General features: G+C 41.9%; 1 protein-coding gene across 8 annotated transcripts in view; it reads left to right on the forward strand.

The window, feature by feature from the left end:
• The window catches only part of DAB1 (DAB adaptor protein 1), an 825,935-nt gene that overhangs the window by 390,625 nt on the left and 419,513 nt on the right, over positions 1-15,797 (forward strand). For 7 of the 8 annotated variants that reach the window (XM_077333584.1, XM_077333572.1, XM_077333571.1 and 4 more), the window contains exon 3: positions 915-991. The exons of the other annotated variant lie outside the window; for it this stretch is intronic. The gene's annotated coding sequence lies outside the window, so the exon portion shown is untranslated. The remainder of the gene's footprint in view (positions 1-914; positions 992-15,797) is intronic. 8 annotated transcript variants of the gene reach the window in all.

Consider the following 15,797-nt stretch of genomic DNA (forward strand, 5'->3'; position numbering starts at 1 on the left):
TGTCTAACCTGCCCCTTCCTGCAGAGCTAAGAGGGGTAGTATCCAGAGATTGGGTTTTTTCAGTGGTTGCACTTTGCATTTGGAATGTCCACTCCTCTGTGAATCTTGCTTGGCACCTACCATGCTGTTGTTTATGGTCTTGATCAAAATATTTCATCCAGTTTTTTTTTAATGAAGGCATTGCATCTTTTTTATGAGTTGCTTTTTGCCTGAGGATTCTTTTATGTATATCATTCAGAGCAAAATGTTGCTTTATGTTGGCTTGTCCCTGATTTATTACGGTTTGGTTTTATTCTTGATAATTTTTATATTGTTGCTTTATGTGATATTATTTTCTTACTTTTACTTTGTGAGCTGCCTTAACCAGGTCTTTGGAGAATAATTTTCTTTTAAAAAACGTTGCATTGAAGACTACTCTTGGTCACGTATCTGTGAATACACTGAGGAGATAATTGAAGTGCAGTTTTCATTCAGAGCTACCAGGAAAGAACATCAGGGCACAAAATACTGAGAGCCCATGGTACTGGGGCAAGTCATGTGACTTGCTTCCATATGATTTTGGGTTGGGTCTGCATGCTATAAGGGGTCAGGGGGCATCTTTGTCTGAGGGGCCTGTGGTGGCTCTCAGCAACTCTTGTTAATGTGTTGCATGCCAGTGTCACAAACAGAACTCCCATGTTATATGATATGGAAGCGGGCTTATCAAGTGGTAACTGCAGCTCTAAGTGTTCAGACAGATTAAAATGGATTATTAGCATACTCCACGCAGCACTTAATGCTATATATAGCCAATCCAAACCAATGTAAAGTGTATATAAATAATAAATTATAATTATAATAATAAATAATAAATTAAAAAATAAAGTACCATTTAAAAGACAGATTGCTGATTAGTGTTTATTTCTTTTAAATAGTGACCAAGACATGGTGACAGCAAAGTGGGCATAGTCTTCATGACTGGACACAGACTTGATTTTCCTGAAGTATTAAGGTAATTTGGTATATTTTAATGTACAGTTCTGTAAGGGTTGTATTATGGCTCCTAATATCAGTAAGACACTTGTGTATTGGGTGGAGAAAATGTGATGTTGTTGTTTCTTAATTTCTACTGGCTAACAGCAAAGGTGTTGTGATATAATGGGATGATATTTCTCATTGTATAAAATTCTGGCTGCATGAAATAACTAGCACAGAATTGTTACCATGGCCATATGGCTAGAGCATCAGCTAAATCAAGACCATTGATACTCAACTGAAATTGTTGTGATGTTCAGAGTTTGCCTTCTACATTGGTGTATGGCGGACCTACTGTCCCCACTTGTTCAATGTGTATTTATCTATTGTGGCTCACATTGTAGGTAAAAACATTCAGAACTTGAAATGGAAGTATTACTTAGTTGCTAGTTCCATATCAGTTCATGCCTTCTATACTGATTAGAAATATGTTTTACCTGATATTTTTCTATAAAGAGCAAAAAAACTGAGTGCTCTGCCATGCAATGAGAAATAAGTGGTTTTGAGTTATTTGAAAAAGTATTTATCATGTTATAAACAGCTGTAACAAAGGAAGTATAAATAAATCTTACTTCATCACTTCCTGCTTCCATTGTAACCCAGGAAGACTTGTAGATCTCTCTTAAAGTGAGATATGTGAATTCTAGCAGCCATCTGGGGCTCATGAATGTCATTGTGAGGAAGATCCTTGAGTCTGTGTTCTCACATTACAACAGAGGACCCAGAGAGAAGTGCTCAAGCTAAGATAAAGTTAGTAAACCCCATAAAGACAGAGTCACATTTCAACAAGCTTTTAGTGCTGCAACAAAATCCCAATGAGGCAAAAAAGAAAATGCAGTGAAGGTTTATTTCAGGAACAGGAAGTCAACTAGAGAGTTGCTTAAAGACAAAAGTAACTTATAAGTTATAGTTTCATCTGTGGCTGAAGCTGATTATTTACACCCTTACTCATGACACACTGATCTCATCTTTTCATGTGATGTTGCCTCTATAACATGTAGAGACATTATTGTTGTTGTTAGGTGCGAAGTCGTGTCCGACCCATCGCGACCCCATGGACAATGATCCTCCAGGCCTTCCTGTCCTCTACCATTCCCCGGAGTCCATTTAAGTTTGCACCTACTGCTTCAGTGACTCCATCCAGCCACCTCATTCTCTGTCGTCCCCTTCTTCTTTTGCCCTTAATCGCTCCCAGCATTAGGCTCTTCTCCAGGGAGTCCTTCCTTCTCATGAGGTGGCCAAAGTATTTGAGTTTCATCTTCAGGATCTGGCCTTCTAAGGAGCAGGCAGGACTGATCTCCTCTAGGACTGACCGGTTTGTTCGCCTTGCAGTCCAAGGGACTCGCAAGAGTCTTCTCCAGCACCAGAGTTCAAAAGCCTCAATTCTCTGACGCTCGGCCTTCCTTATGGTCCAACTTTCGCAGCCATACATTGCAACTGGGAATACCATAGCCTTGACTAAACGCACTTTTGTTGGCAGGGTGATGTCTCTGCTTTTTAGGATGCTGTCTAGATTTGCCATAGCTTTCCTCCCCAGGAGCAAGCGTCTTTTAATTTCTTTGCTGCTGTCCCCATTTACAGTGATCTTGGAGCCCAGGAAAATAAAATCGGTCACTATCTCCATTTCTTCCCCATCTATTTTCCAGGAATTGAGAGGGCCGGATGCCATGATCTTTGTTTACTTGATGTTGAATTTCAAGCCAACTTTTGCACTCTCCTCTTTCACCCGCATCAACAGGCTCTTTAGTTCCTCTTCACTTTCTGCCATTAGAGTGGTATTATCTGCATATCTGAGGTTGTTGATATTTTCCCTGTAATCTTGATCCCAATTTGTGACTCCTCTATTCCTGCCTTTCTCATGATGTGCTCCGCATACAAGTTAAATAGGCAAGGCAAGGCGACAGTATACAGCCATGCCGAACTCCTTTCTCAATTTTGAACCAATCAGTGATTCCATGTTCAGTTCTCACTGTTGCTTCTTGACCTACATATAAGTTTCTCAGGAGACAGATAAGATGCTCTGGTATTCCCATCTCTTTAAGAACTTGCCATAATTTGTTGTGCTCCACACAATCAAAGGCTTTAGCATAGTCAATGAAGCAGAAGTAGACGTTCTTCTGGTACTCCCTAGCTTTCTCCATGATCCAGCATATGTTGGCAATTTGATCTCTAGTTCCTCTGCCTCTTCGAAATCCTGCCTGTACTTCTTGATCATCATATTGCTGGAGCCTAGCTTGTGGGATTTTGAGCATAGGGACCACAACTCACTTTTGTTTTGTTTCTTCATAGAATTGGAAGAACTGATACACCTCAAATACCAGTACTAATCAGCTGTGACAGTGTAAATTATCCTTAAGTGGTGATAGTCCATATATTTCTTCATATTTATATGTGGAAGTTTTTCTAAAGTTTAAATCGGTCTGTATATTTGAAATTGTCTGTGAATGCTTTCTTTGCTACTCAAGAAATATGCAATGGCATGAATTCCCTCATACTTTCTATATTTTGTCATCTTTGTACATGATTACATGGACATATGCTTTTCTCACACATGATGAAATTCCTATAGAATTCATAGTTTGCATCATAGAAGCTACTTCTATTTAAAGAAGTTCCGTTTGTGTGAAGCAGCCCTTAACATCAGTTTGACTCATCTCATCAGTAATGAATCTGGCATCCTTACCAACAGCGCTCATGAAGCATGAGACAATGCTAAAAGATGAACATATCCTCATGTTATAAGTTGGTAGTGCTAACAGGCAGAAATAATGATGAATGTAACGTGAGAATGAACTTAATGCATACTGCACAATACAATGATTGATAATATGCCAATAAAAGAGAGTGATAACGCACTGAAGAGTTGAGGAAAGGTTGGGAAGGTCTCTGTGTAACTAGATAATATATAAAGTGCAGCTGGAAGAATTCATTTGTTATTATTGACTGGGATCCCAGGTTATAGTACCCAAAGCCACTATAATCTACTTTATTTCCCAACATTTCCCTTCACCACATCTCTGAGATATTCAGTTGAAAAATTGAACTGAAATTGAGATGTAAAATAAAATAGTTTACTAGGGTGAAAAAAAATCTTCATAGACCATGGAAAATTCACAAAGTGGTTATGCTAATCTGTCAAGAATTATCATTCATTACAAAATTATAATAGAAATAATTATTCAAGCATCGGACATATTGGTAATTACATTGAGTAATTTTTGTTTTCTTCTCTGGCAATGTACCCAGTTATAAGTTCTTTATAAAAGCCAGGCTGAGTCTTGTGATAAATGGTAAAAGGTCAGGTTTATGTTGCTACTAAGGTTGTGAATGTGGGTAACGTATAAATACTTGCATACAGTGGTAGTAAGAATGTATGAGGATATAGTAGGGGCTGAATGGGGAAACCTCTTTTAGATTTTCTTAGAAACTCTGTACTATAGATTATCAAAAGACAGAATATAAGGGACTCAGAGTTAAGGTTTATGTGATTTTTGTACAATATAAGCTTAAATTAGAAATGGGATCCTGACAGTCTTTCAGTTCAAGAACTGGGCAGGCTCAGACCTTTTAATGAAGTGTACATGCTATGGGCAATTTCGTTGCAAATATAATTATATTTTTCAAATGTTGTTTATCTTGCTTTACTACCAAGCCTTCAGGGTAGTTCAAATAGAATACAAATTCAAGTAGAATACAATATACACTAAATATAGCAATGTAGCAACAAAATCAGCAATTATATAACACTGCCTTACTAAACATTGCATACAAAGACCAAAGTAAGTGTTCCATGCACCTTTTCATTATCTGTAAATCTATGAAAGTTTATACTCTTTGGCCAATTCCGCACAGGTGGAAAGGGTTGAGAGGGCAGCTATATGGAAATCCCTGTTTTTATATGACATTGCCACCAGGCTACCGCCCTCCCAGATCTGAGAGCCAGTTTGGTGTAGTGGTTAGGCGTGCGGACTTCTTATCTGGCAAGCTGGGTTCAATTCTGCACTCCCTCACATGTAGCTGGGTGACCTTGGGCTTGCCATGGCACTGATAAAGCTGTTCTGACCGAGCAGTGATATCAGGGCTCTCTCGGTCTCACCCACCTCACAGGGTGTCTGTTGTGGGGAGAGGAAAGGAAAGGCGACTGTGAGCTGCTTTGAGACTCCTTTGGGTAGAGAAAAGCGGCATATAAGAACCAACTCTTCTTCTTCTTTTTCTTCTGATGCGGATCAGGCCCCAAAAGCCCCAGGCTAAGGGAACGTGGAAGTTCCCTTAGCCCACTGTGGGGACCAAGAGGTCTGTCCCGTGGCAGGCCTGTGTAATACAGTGGCTCAGAAGGGGCAAACAATGTCCTGGTCAGCTTCTCGGCACTTTGCTGTGCTGTGGTCCAGACCAGAGCATTTAATTTCATTTTGGAGGAAGGTGGGATTGCAAAATGCAGAACTCCCTGCAGCCCCCCTGCATAGCAGAACCAATCCACCACTGTTTTGTTTCCCAGGGAGACACCTGGTGTCCCTCTGGACTGTGTCCCCTGTGTGGACACAGACTGCTGCGGAGCAGGCAGTTCCACAGCAACATGCAAGCAGCGGCACAGTGCAGCTGCTGCCATGTAGGATTGGCCTTTGTAAAGCATTTGAGCAAGTCCACTTGTAGCTAGGGTTCCCAGCTCCAGGTCTGGAAAAGCCTAAACGTTTAGGTATGGAGCTTGGGAAAGGCAGAGTTTAGGGAGGGGAGAGACTTCAGCAAAGTGTAATGCCATAAAGTCCTCCCTCCAAAGCAGCTATTTTCTCCCTAGGAACTAATCTCTGTCATCCAGAGACCAGTTTTTCTGGGAGTTATCCAGGACTCACATGGAGATTGGCAACCCTGCATGTAACGTTGTGTACAACTTATCTAATTTATTGCCCTTCTGATGATTGTTTAGCTTTTTAATTTATCATATATAATGGTTAGAAATATGACCCATTCTCCGCAACATAATATTCTCTGTCCTTTAGTCTGTAACAAATGTACCACGCTTGACTTAGGATTGTTGGTAAATTATTTATGTTCTGCGATTTGAGTTATCCAGAAAGCAGATGGAACATAGTCTTTTGCTGAAGCTTGGAGAAAAGGGGAAAGTTTCTTTGGAGAAAGTAGTAATTGCAAACGTTTTCCAAATGTCATCAAAACATTAGGGTTTTAAAAATAAAGTTAAAGCTGGTCAGGCAGATGTTCTTGTGGAAATAACTTTGGGCCTATTCACATTGGACCAAATCCCCAATTTTGTCTTCTTTAAGCTTGCTACTTTTCCTGCAAGCTCAAGTTCCTTTGTTACATGGCCTGAAGCTCCTTGTAAAAATAAATCCATTTAGTTTTCATCCCTGGTACACTGCTGTTCTTTGTAGATTCTCCCAGCAGGGTAGACAGAAGCTAACATTTCCATATCTGGTCTTCTTTTGATCTAATTGCTTCTACAGGATGTTTTGTTGCTTAATGGCTGGAAGCCAATACATGTTCCGTTGGGTTATTCTATCCACCTAGGGTTTTTGGGGATGGGCCTGTGCTTCAGACTGACAGAAATGTGGTGCCATATTAGAGCAATCTTCTGAAAATGTGAACATTACATTTGCATACATATAACCCCTCCATAGGAGTTAAAGCATTTCTCTAGAGAGAAAAATGTATATGATGATGACCCACTAATTCAAGAGGGATAGAAAATAGGCCATAGTCTTGCAACACTCAAGGAATTCAGCATAGTGAGTAGTTTAGGTTGAATTTCAATACATTTGTTGCACAGAAGTCCTTACCCATCAGTTATGCCCAAGCATCCATGACTTTTGGTTTGGATTTTTCACTTGGGGGAAGTATGCAACATCTTCATTTGCTCTGCTTTCTGCTTCTGAATTGTTTCCTTCAGGTAATATGCGCTGGAATGGAGGGTGTTCAGGAGATCCATGTAGATTCATTCATCCTCAGCTGTATGAGCACGCACTGCCCACAGCATAATATTACTGGCAATATTTTCTCCATTGTGAATCACAGGAACATACATACCATTTTTATCTTCAAGTTCTACTAATTTATACATATTCCTGGTGATTCGAGGTGGAGCCTGGGGAAGGCAGGGTTTGGAGAGGGAGAAGAGTGGGGTATAATTTCATCGTGTCTACCTTCCAAAGCAGCCATTTTCTGCAGGGGAATTGATCTATGTGGTCTGATGATCAGTTGCAATTCCAGAAATCCTCCAGGCTCCACATGGAGCTTATGAAGAAAAAGCAACCTGTCAGTAGTTGCAGAGCAAATGAGCATCAAAGCTGACAAACTGGCCTCAATGAAGTATGAAATAGAATAATAGTCTTTAATTCAGATCAATACATAAAGCCAAAATGTGGACCGGTTAAAATACACATTTTCACAGCTTCCTCAGTGGCTTGGCTCCAATATAAAAATATCAGGATTACCAACCCAAAATTGTTGAATAAACTCATACAAACAATCATATATTTGTGTTCTACTTAATTACTTATTCTACTTATTTCCACATGGAGGTTGGCACCCCTAGATTTGTGTGCATCTATACACAAGCTACTGGTCCCTGAGATACAATCCTTTTTGGGCCAGCACATTTAACTTCCAGCAATAGTTGTGGTACTTCTCTGGTTGTATTCTCCAGTATTGTTAACATTTGTGGCTATAAGGCTGTAGCTTATGCCATCTGAACGGAGCAATCTTTCTTTAATGAATACCTGGCAGCAACCGTAATCTACTGTAGAATACTGCTTGACTCCTTGGTCCAACTCCTCCTTACCTCTCTTAGTTATATGCTCTGGATCACTAGATATCAAAGACACAAGAGCAACATGTGTACCTCTCCACGCTTAGGACCTGTGATAAGCTCTTGACTTGGTTTTCTATTGTATTACCAAGGCTGCATTTATTTATTTATTTACTTCATGCATGCTCCACATTTATTTATTTATTTATTTATTCATTTACTTCATGCATGCACTACATTTATTTATTTATTTATTTATTTATTTAGTTATTTATTATTTATTCATTTATTTATTTATTTGAATTATATACCGCCCTCCCCGGGGGCTCAGGGCGGTTTACATGGAACTTATGAGCCGTAAGGGAGTGGCGGGCAATAAATCGAAAGATAATAATAATAATAATAATAATGAACAATACATAAAACAATCAATAACACATGAATAACCATACAATATTAATAACACAGAGTTGTAATAATAAACAGTGTAAACAATGATACAATAAACAGTACAAACAGGTCCAGAGCACTCTGGTGGAGTTCTGAGAGGGATGGGAGCAGGGGCCCTTCATTTGCTGTTGGTTGTGCCTGGTCTCAACCAAATGCCTGGCAGAAGAATTCCCTTTTGCAGGCCCTGCAGAACTGTTTAAGCTCTGTCGGGGCCCTGATCTCTTCCGGGAGCTCATTCCACCAGGTGGGGGCCAGAACAGAGAATGTTCTGGCCCTGGTTGAGGCCAGGCAGACTTCTTTTGGGCCAGGGACCCTTAGCCGGTTGGTGGCGGAGGAGCATATTGCATTCTGGCTTAATCTGCACTGCTTCTGTGTCCAAGACAGAGCTGCCAGGAAACAAGAGTGAATATAGACAAGTGGGATGGTTTGTAGTGAATACAAAGAGAGATCGAAAAAACCTATCCCAAGGCTACGATAAATGTTACTAAAATTATTACAAAATAAATTAAGTAAAGGGTTCTTCATTCTTGTTTGTTTATTCTTGTATAGGATCTAACCAGAATGGTTTCTAGAAACAAGAGTGGCCTGAAATTTGGAACTTTGCATACTATTTCAGCCACATACTAGTTGAACTGGGATGGAAACAAAGGGAGGTCGTGGTGGCCCAAAGAAATCTTTCCATGCACCAAAGTGTATTCTGGACAGCCTGCTTGGCATAGGCCCATTATGCCTGGGTGGTGGGGGGGGGGGAATAGCGCACATTCGAGGTGGAATGGTGGCAGCTAAAATCACCGATAACGCAGGGAGCCAGCTGCAACCGGCCGCAGATTCAGTGCATGCTGCCGAAAAAGCCGCGTTAGCGAAACGCGGAAGAAAGTGCAGCTTCCGGGTGACGGGGGCGCAACCAGAAGCGGCACCGGGTCGCCACGTGCATAATCGGTTACTCTGGGTTTTGCCGCTGTTGTGTCCTGTCCAGTGCATAAGCGGTAATATCAGGGCTCTCTCAAACTTACCTACCTCACAGTGTGTCTGTTGTGGGGAGAGGAAAGGGAAGGCAATTGTAAGCTGCTTTGAGACTCCTTCGGGTAGAGGAAAGCAGCATATAAGAACCAACTCTTCATCTTCTTCGTCTTCGTCATCTTCTTCTATTCTGTTGAAAAGCCTGTTGACAACTAAGAACTGACTCTTTTCCTAGGTTACATTTTTCTATGCTCTATTTTTCAGACAGTTTTTTAAAGACCATTGGTATATCTGGATGCCCATAAAATACAATTCAGGAATGTGTAATATTTATATTCATTTAAAATAGTTATCATAGGACAATTATTATAAATTATAAATCTACATAATATTCTATCAACAATTAGGTATCAACTATTCGCTGAAGGGGCAATAGAAAAATCCAGCAAATTAAGTAAAAACTACATCAAACGGACAAAGAACAGACCAAACTCAGCAGCCATGCCAACAGAATGCCATGCAGAAAATCACAGCTTTCTGTGACTTCCCGATGTACTTCTTTTCAGATGCACTCTTTGCATCTCTTCAGGTGGAGTATTCCACAGGGAACAGGGAAGGCTTCAGTATGAGCTGCAGATGCACAGACCAACAAGCAGAAACTGCTGCGAGGAACAGTTGGAGCAGATATAGTGAAACAGTCTTTTATATATATCAGCCATTTGGCACCATTCTTCAAAAGTTGTTGTAGAAACCAATTATTTATTTTAGACTGCAGGCTAACACCATGCATAGCAACCATAGTAATATAAGCACAAATAATAATAAGAATCATGGAGGTAGTGAGAAATAAAGATGTTAATCAAAAAGATATGTCATATATTATTATCTATATTTATATTTTAAAAATGAAGCAAGGGTGTGGCCAAATGGGGTCCAGATATTCAGTCACCTGCTCTCAAGAACAAAAGTCATTCATCAGTGGCTCAATGCTGTTGGTAAATTGCATTTTTTCACTATACATTCAGTCGGATTTCATAGTAGTCAATTATATTCATCTCAAAAGTATACAGTGACCAAAAGGCTCAAAAAGTACATGGAGGAATCCAGAAGAAAATTACCTTGGCACTGCATGTATAGTGAGAAAATATTTTGAAAAATAAATATAGACAATAATATTTGACACATCATTTGATTAACATCTTTCTTTTTTGCCACCTCCATGATTCTTATTATTATTTAGGATTTTCACTGAATTGATGGACTGCTCCTTTTCATGCTTTGACCTTTAGCAACATAAGTGAACAGTGCAGGATAGGTATATGTACATAAAACTCACAGTACTGAATACAGGCTTCCTTGTGCTTTATAAGGAGAAGCATAATGTAATTAGCTGTAATTAAATCAAATATTAGAATTGGGCAGATTGCAAAAAAAGTTTGACAATTGTGTAAAGTGTTGTTTGTAGGAAAATCTACTAAATGCAAAAGAGTGGAAAGAGGTGACTGGGTATTCTTTGCAAAGAGTTAAGTATTATAATCTGAACAGTGAGATAGTTTGGCACAATGGATAAAATACATTTTAACCTGTGTTAACAAGAAAATGTATGGAGTTGTAAGAGCATTAGAATACTTTGGGATGTCTATATTCATCATATCGAATAGTGATGGAGATGTTCCCCATTAGCAAGATTTTTCATTTTGTATTGATTTGGGTTATTCATGGCTCTTTGCATAGATTTCGGTTAAGCCCCCCTTGATTTTGAAGGCAGTTATCAAAGCCTTTCCCTCCTCTTCCACTTGTAGCATATGCCATGGTTACAGTCCACTGTTCCTCAGCCATTCTGTTTCAGCTGCAGGTATTCTATGCACATAGAAAGCTAAATATGTCAAGGGAAAGGCTAGACCCCATTATTTTTCATGATAGGGTAGTTTCACTTACTAGGGATTTACTATCATAGTAAAACATGCAGTGATGTGGATCCTACCATCTGGAATCTGAAGGGGAAAATTCCAGAAACAGGTTTATAGTATGAACTGCTGTTTATGTAGACTGGACATGGGATCTGGAATATTTGAGCCTAATATTTAATTGATTCTGAAGTAGTTGCTCTTTGAATTTTGCCAGGCCTTCTGCTTTTCCAAGTGGGGAGGGGGAAGAGAAATGCAGGAAACTGATGGTTATTGCAGTATAGCACTTCTATGCCTGCTAACAAGCCCAAATAATATGTCAATAAGTGCAGATTTACTTGGGCTATGGAATATATATGCTTTACAGAAATATCAAGAATACATTGGACACCCCTGCAAATTTTGACAGAAACTGTGAAAGATTATTAGGGCAGGAAAGGGTATTTTAATTGGCAAAGGCTTATTATATTTCATCGACAACAGCAAAAAGGGAAAGCTGAGAGCCAAGAGACCACTGAAGCCAGACTGAGATTTCATCAGTACAGAAGGCAGAGACAGAAATCTTATGGGGGAGCTTATTATTTCTGCCTGTAAGATAAAGCTCTTCCATTGTATTTAAGCAGCATCACCAGACAGTAGAATGAGTAGTAAGAAAGAGGAAGCTGAGACAAATGGAAGCAAGAAGCAGGGAGGAAATGGGGATAGAGTTGAGAAGCTGAGTGGTCTACGGAGAAATTGTTTTAATGAGATGGCATTCTGAACTGCCTGGGGAAGGGGGCTGGAAAAAGGAGAATCTGAGCCAGGAAAATGACTGGAGCCAATAAGAATGCAAGGCTGCAGGTCTGCAGCAACCATGCAGGTTTTAGCATTCTGTTTATGTCATGGGAGATGTAACAATAAAAGCTTACTAATCTGATAGGGAGGCTATGTTCTCCACAGCTAGAATTTACTACCAGTATTACCTCTATTTTGTCTGTTATATTAATAATAGTTGTTTCCTGCTTAAAAAGTTGGCAGGAAAGAGTGCCAGGTCTTGGCCTGGGAGGCTGGTGGCTGCCTGGAAGTTGGCCAGCCACCAGTTCCCCAATGTGGCTCCTCAGTCCTCACTCCTCGAGGATTCAAGGAGGCACACAGGCAGCTAGTGTGGAGGCTACTGGCAGACCTGGTCCCGCATGAGACTGGGAGACCCTGCAGAAGCCTCCCCCCACAACACAACACAACAACTGTGACCATTCAGGTCTAGGGGGTGGCAGAATCCCCACCACCATGCCAGCAGTGCTACTTGCCCCAGGGGGAGGCGAGTGGGCAGGCAGCTGGCATAGAAGCTTCTGGTAGCCCTGGACCTATTCGAGACTGGGAGGCCATGAAGGGGCCATTTGCTACCTGTGGGAGGAAGTGCCATGCCGTCTCCCCCACTCTTGCCACTCTCTCCAGCTTCTCTCCATGGGAGCTGGGGGGTTCTGCTCATGGGTCTCTGGCTTCAGGGTAGGTCAGCCTGCAGGGAGAGTGGGCAGATGGGCAAGTGATGGGCTATAGAGGAGGCAGTGAGGACTTTTGACCCTCTGTAGAGGAAAAAGTGAAAGTGAGTGATATAGAGGAAAAAGTATATCTACTAATCAGAATATGGCTATACTGCTCTAGTTGGCCATGCCTCGTGGCTGCTGTGCCAGAGAAGCCGGGGCTGCAAAGCCTTGCTGGAGCAAGGTAAAGTCCAGTCCGTGTCGCCAGGAGGGAAAACAGCTCAGTGCAGGGGCAATACAGGGAGTAGTCAAAACAAGCCAAGGTCGGAGTCCAGTTATCTGATAATTACACAAAGCTAGTCTACTTTACCGAGTGCATTGTCAAAATCCGGTGCCGGGGTCAGAGAAGCCGAGGGAAGCAAGTAATAATAAGTCCGATGTCCAAGAAGAGTAGTCAAGCTGGTACCTGGGTCTCAGGAGCCAGAGGAAGTCAAAACGAAGTGCAGGCATTCAGAGCAGGTCCAAAGGGTGTCTGCATAAAATTGCTTCCACAAAGAAGCCTCTTGCCGTTTCAGCTAAATGCAGCCCAGCTAAATCCCTGCACCTGGGGAATGACTCACTCCGTCCTCCCCCAAAATGCTTTCAGCTGGGCCCCATCTAATTTGACAGCTCACCTCCAGCCAACAGCTCCTTGGGCGTTCTGTCAACCCCACCCTATGTTATCGCCTGCGCCTTTTGGGTGAATCTTCGGGGTGTTTCTGCACAAGGACCAATGTTGCCAATTGGTTCCACAAAGAGGAAATGCTATTTTAAACAGTGGAATCTCAGCGTTACGCATACCTGCATTTGTAGTGGAATCCAGTAGCGTTTCATTCATTCCCCACAGGTTTCCGGTCTCACAGGAATCGCTAGAAAGGAAGCGATTTTTTCTGTGCTTGGTCCCGCCCTTGGCCGTCAATCAAACGAACAGCCAATGGGCAGTTGTTATCATGCTCCGGAAAAGCCCCTTTCCCTTTAAGCACAGGTTAAAAAAAAAAACAAGTTACAACGAATATGCGTTGATTCGTTGCAACGGAGAGACCCATCTAGCTGGTGTGTGAGCTGGCGATTCATCGTTACCACGCTCCCCTGAGTGAAAAAAAATCCCCTCCCGCACGGGCGCAATTTTCGGCCGAAAATAAAGGGAACTTGCAAACGGGGCTGTGTTGTGCTTGGGGACTTAGGGGAGCTTTAAAGCACTTCTGTGGAGGGACTGTAGCCAGAGAAGCCTCGCTGGGTGAATCAAGCCTTGCTTGATTTGATCGCTTCGCCGGAAGTTCGGAGGAGAGAGCCAGGAGGAGGGACTTTGTTGGAACCGCAACAATGAGAACGCACAGGTCTTTTTCGCTACTGTTGCAGATTGTTTGCAAGAGTGTAGCGCTTTTCGGAGGGTGAATCCACTTTTCCCGATTTCCCTAGAAGCGCTACAATGAATCGCTTTTCGCGGAACTGTTGCAGGAGTGTTGCAGATTATGTGTGACGTCTCGTGGAACTGCAAATTAGTAGCGTTTACAATATGAAAGCCTTCTGCTACATTAAAGTCGTGTGGAATGGCCCTCGGAATCTGATCCAGCCTGCCGTTGCCATGGCAGTGTTCTTGATCTTTCTGGCTGCCTGGAGCAGCCCTCCCCAGGGTCCTCGTCAGACTCCCCTGAGTCTTCAGCCTGACCTGGGTCAGCTGCTGGGTCCAATTGGTCTGGCAACTCGGGAGGAGGCAGCGGGGGCGTGACAATGGTCTAGACTGGGGTAATAAACATCTTTTTTATAAGACCTGAAATGGTTCATAAGGATAGCAAAATATAAATTTAGAAGTATTACATCTTTCTTACTTCTAATGACTGCTAGCTCCTTTAATCCACATGAAAAGACATGCAGAGGAAGAGCCTGTAGAAGTGTAAGAGGCTGCCTTTCCTTTCACAAGCTGGAAAGAAGTTCATCCTCCAAAATTATTGGGACAGACCGACATGTTCTAGAACAGGGCTAGTCAAACTGCAGTCCTCCAGATGTCCATGGACTACAATTCCCATGAGCCCCTGCCAGCGAACATAGTTTGCTGCAGTTTGACTACCCCTAGAACTTTTAGTATAGGCCACTGGAGATGCCTTGTTAATCCCGTTTTCCTACCATCTGTAGTCTTAATGTTATAGAGATTATTTTAACAGTAATGGCTCCTGAGTGTTTGCCTTCTAATCTGTTTCTGTGACTGTGACGAATCACAATAAACACTTTTACAGGATTTTATATAATAAATATATGTTGTTTAGTTAAGTTTATGAATCGTGGGGTCAATGCAGACAGCTATTTTGATATATCAGAAGCTTGGTTCATAACAGGGTGCTAGTTGCACTGCTGGCAAAGCAGTCATCTGAGCTGACTCATCACGAGTACAGATTTCTGGCAGTCCTGTGCTGAGCTGAGTGCACAAAAGAACTCGGTCCAGTAGAGGCTCACTAGCAATCTGTTCTGGCACCTCCAGCTGCAGACTCCATTGTTCAGCAGCCCACTGACAAGAACGTAAGGAGATGTCTCACAAAATTAGTTTGGGTGCACTGAAATTTATCATCCCATGGTTAGACTTTGCTGCCGTTAATCCCATTTAACACCTTGAAACAGTGATGCTAATACTGTGCACCATAACAGGGCCCCAGCTGGCAAGTGGAAATTTCAGGGCCATTAAGGTTGGTGACTGCCTTGATAGTTTCTTCCAAGAAGGCAGTACAAGCCTGCCCCATAGCATAAACGCCCCAGTGCTGATCACACATAGGGATACTTACTTGAACTGAATTTTGCAGTAAAGTAAATGTACATGTGTTTGCAGTGCACTGAACTCTTTGGGGCAACAATGGGATACAGATGTAAGGTAAAGGTAAAGGTATCCCCTGTGCAAGCACCGAGTCATGTCTGACCCTTGGGGTGACGCCCTCTAGCGTTTTCATGGCAGACTCAATACGGGGTGGTTTGCCAGTGCCTTCCCCAGTCATGACCGTTTACCCCCCAGCAAGCTGGGTACTCATTTTACCGACCTCAGAAGGATGGAAGGCTGAGTCAACCTTGAGCCAGCTGCTGGGATTGAACTCCCAGCCTCATGGGCAAAGCTTTCAGACGGCTGCCTTACCACTCTGCGCCACAAGAGGCTCATGATACAGATGTAAAACATATATAGATCTTAAATGGTTAGATGATATCAATCTCTCTTCAAGTAAGTCAAAG

The sequence above is a fragment of the Paroedura picta genome, chromosome 4 (assembly GCF_049243985.1).
Source record: "Paroedura picta isolate Pp20150507F chromosome 4, Ppicta_v3.0, whole genome shotgun sequence".
Classification (NCBI taxonomy): domain Eukaryota; kingdom Metazoa; phylum Chordata; class Lepidosauria; order Squamata; family Gekkonidae; genus Paroedura; species Paroedura picta.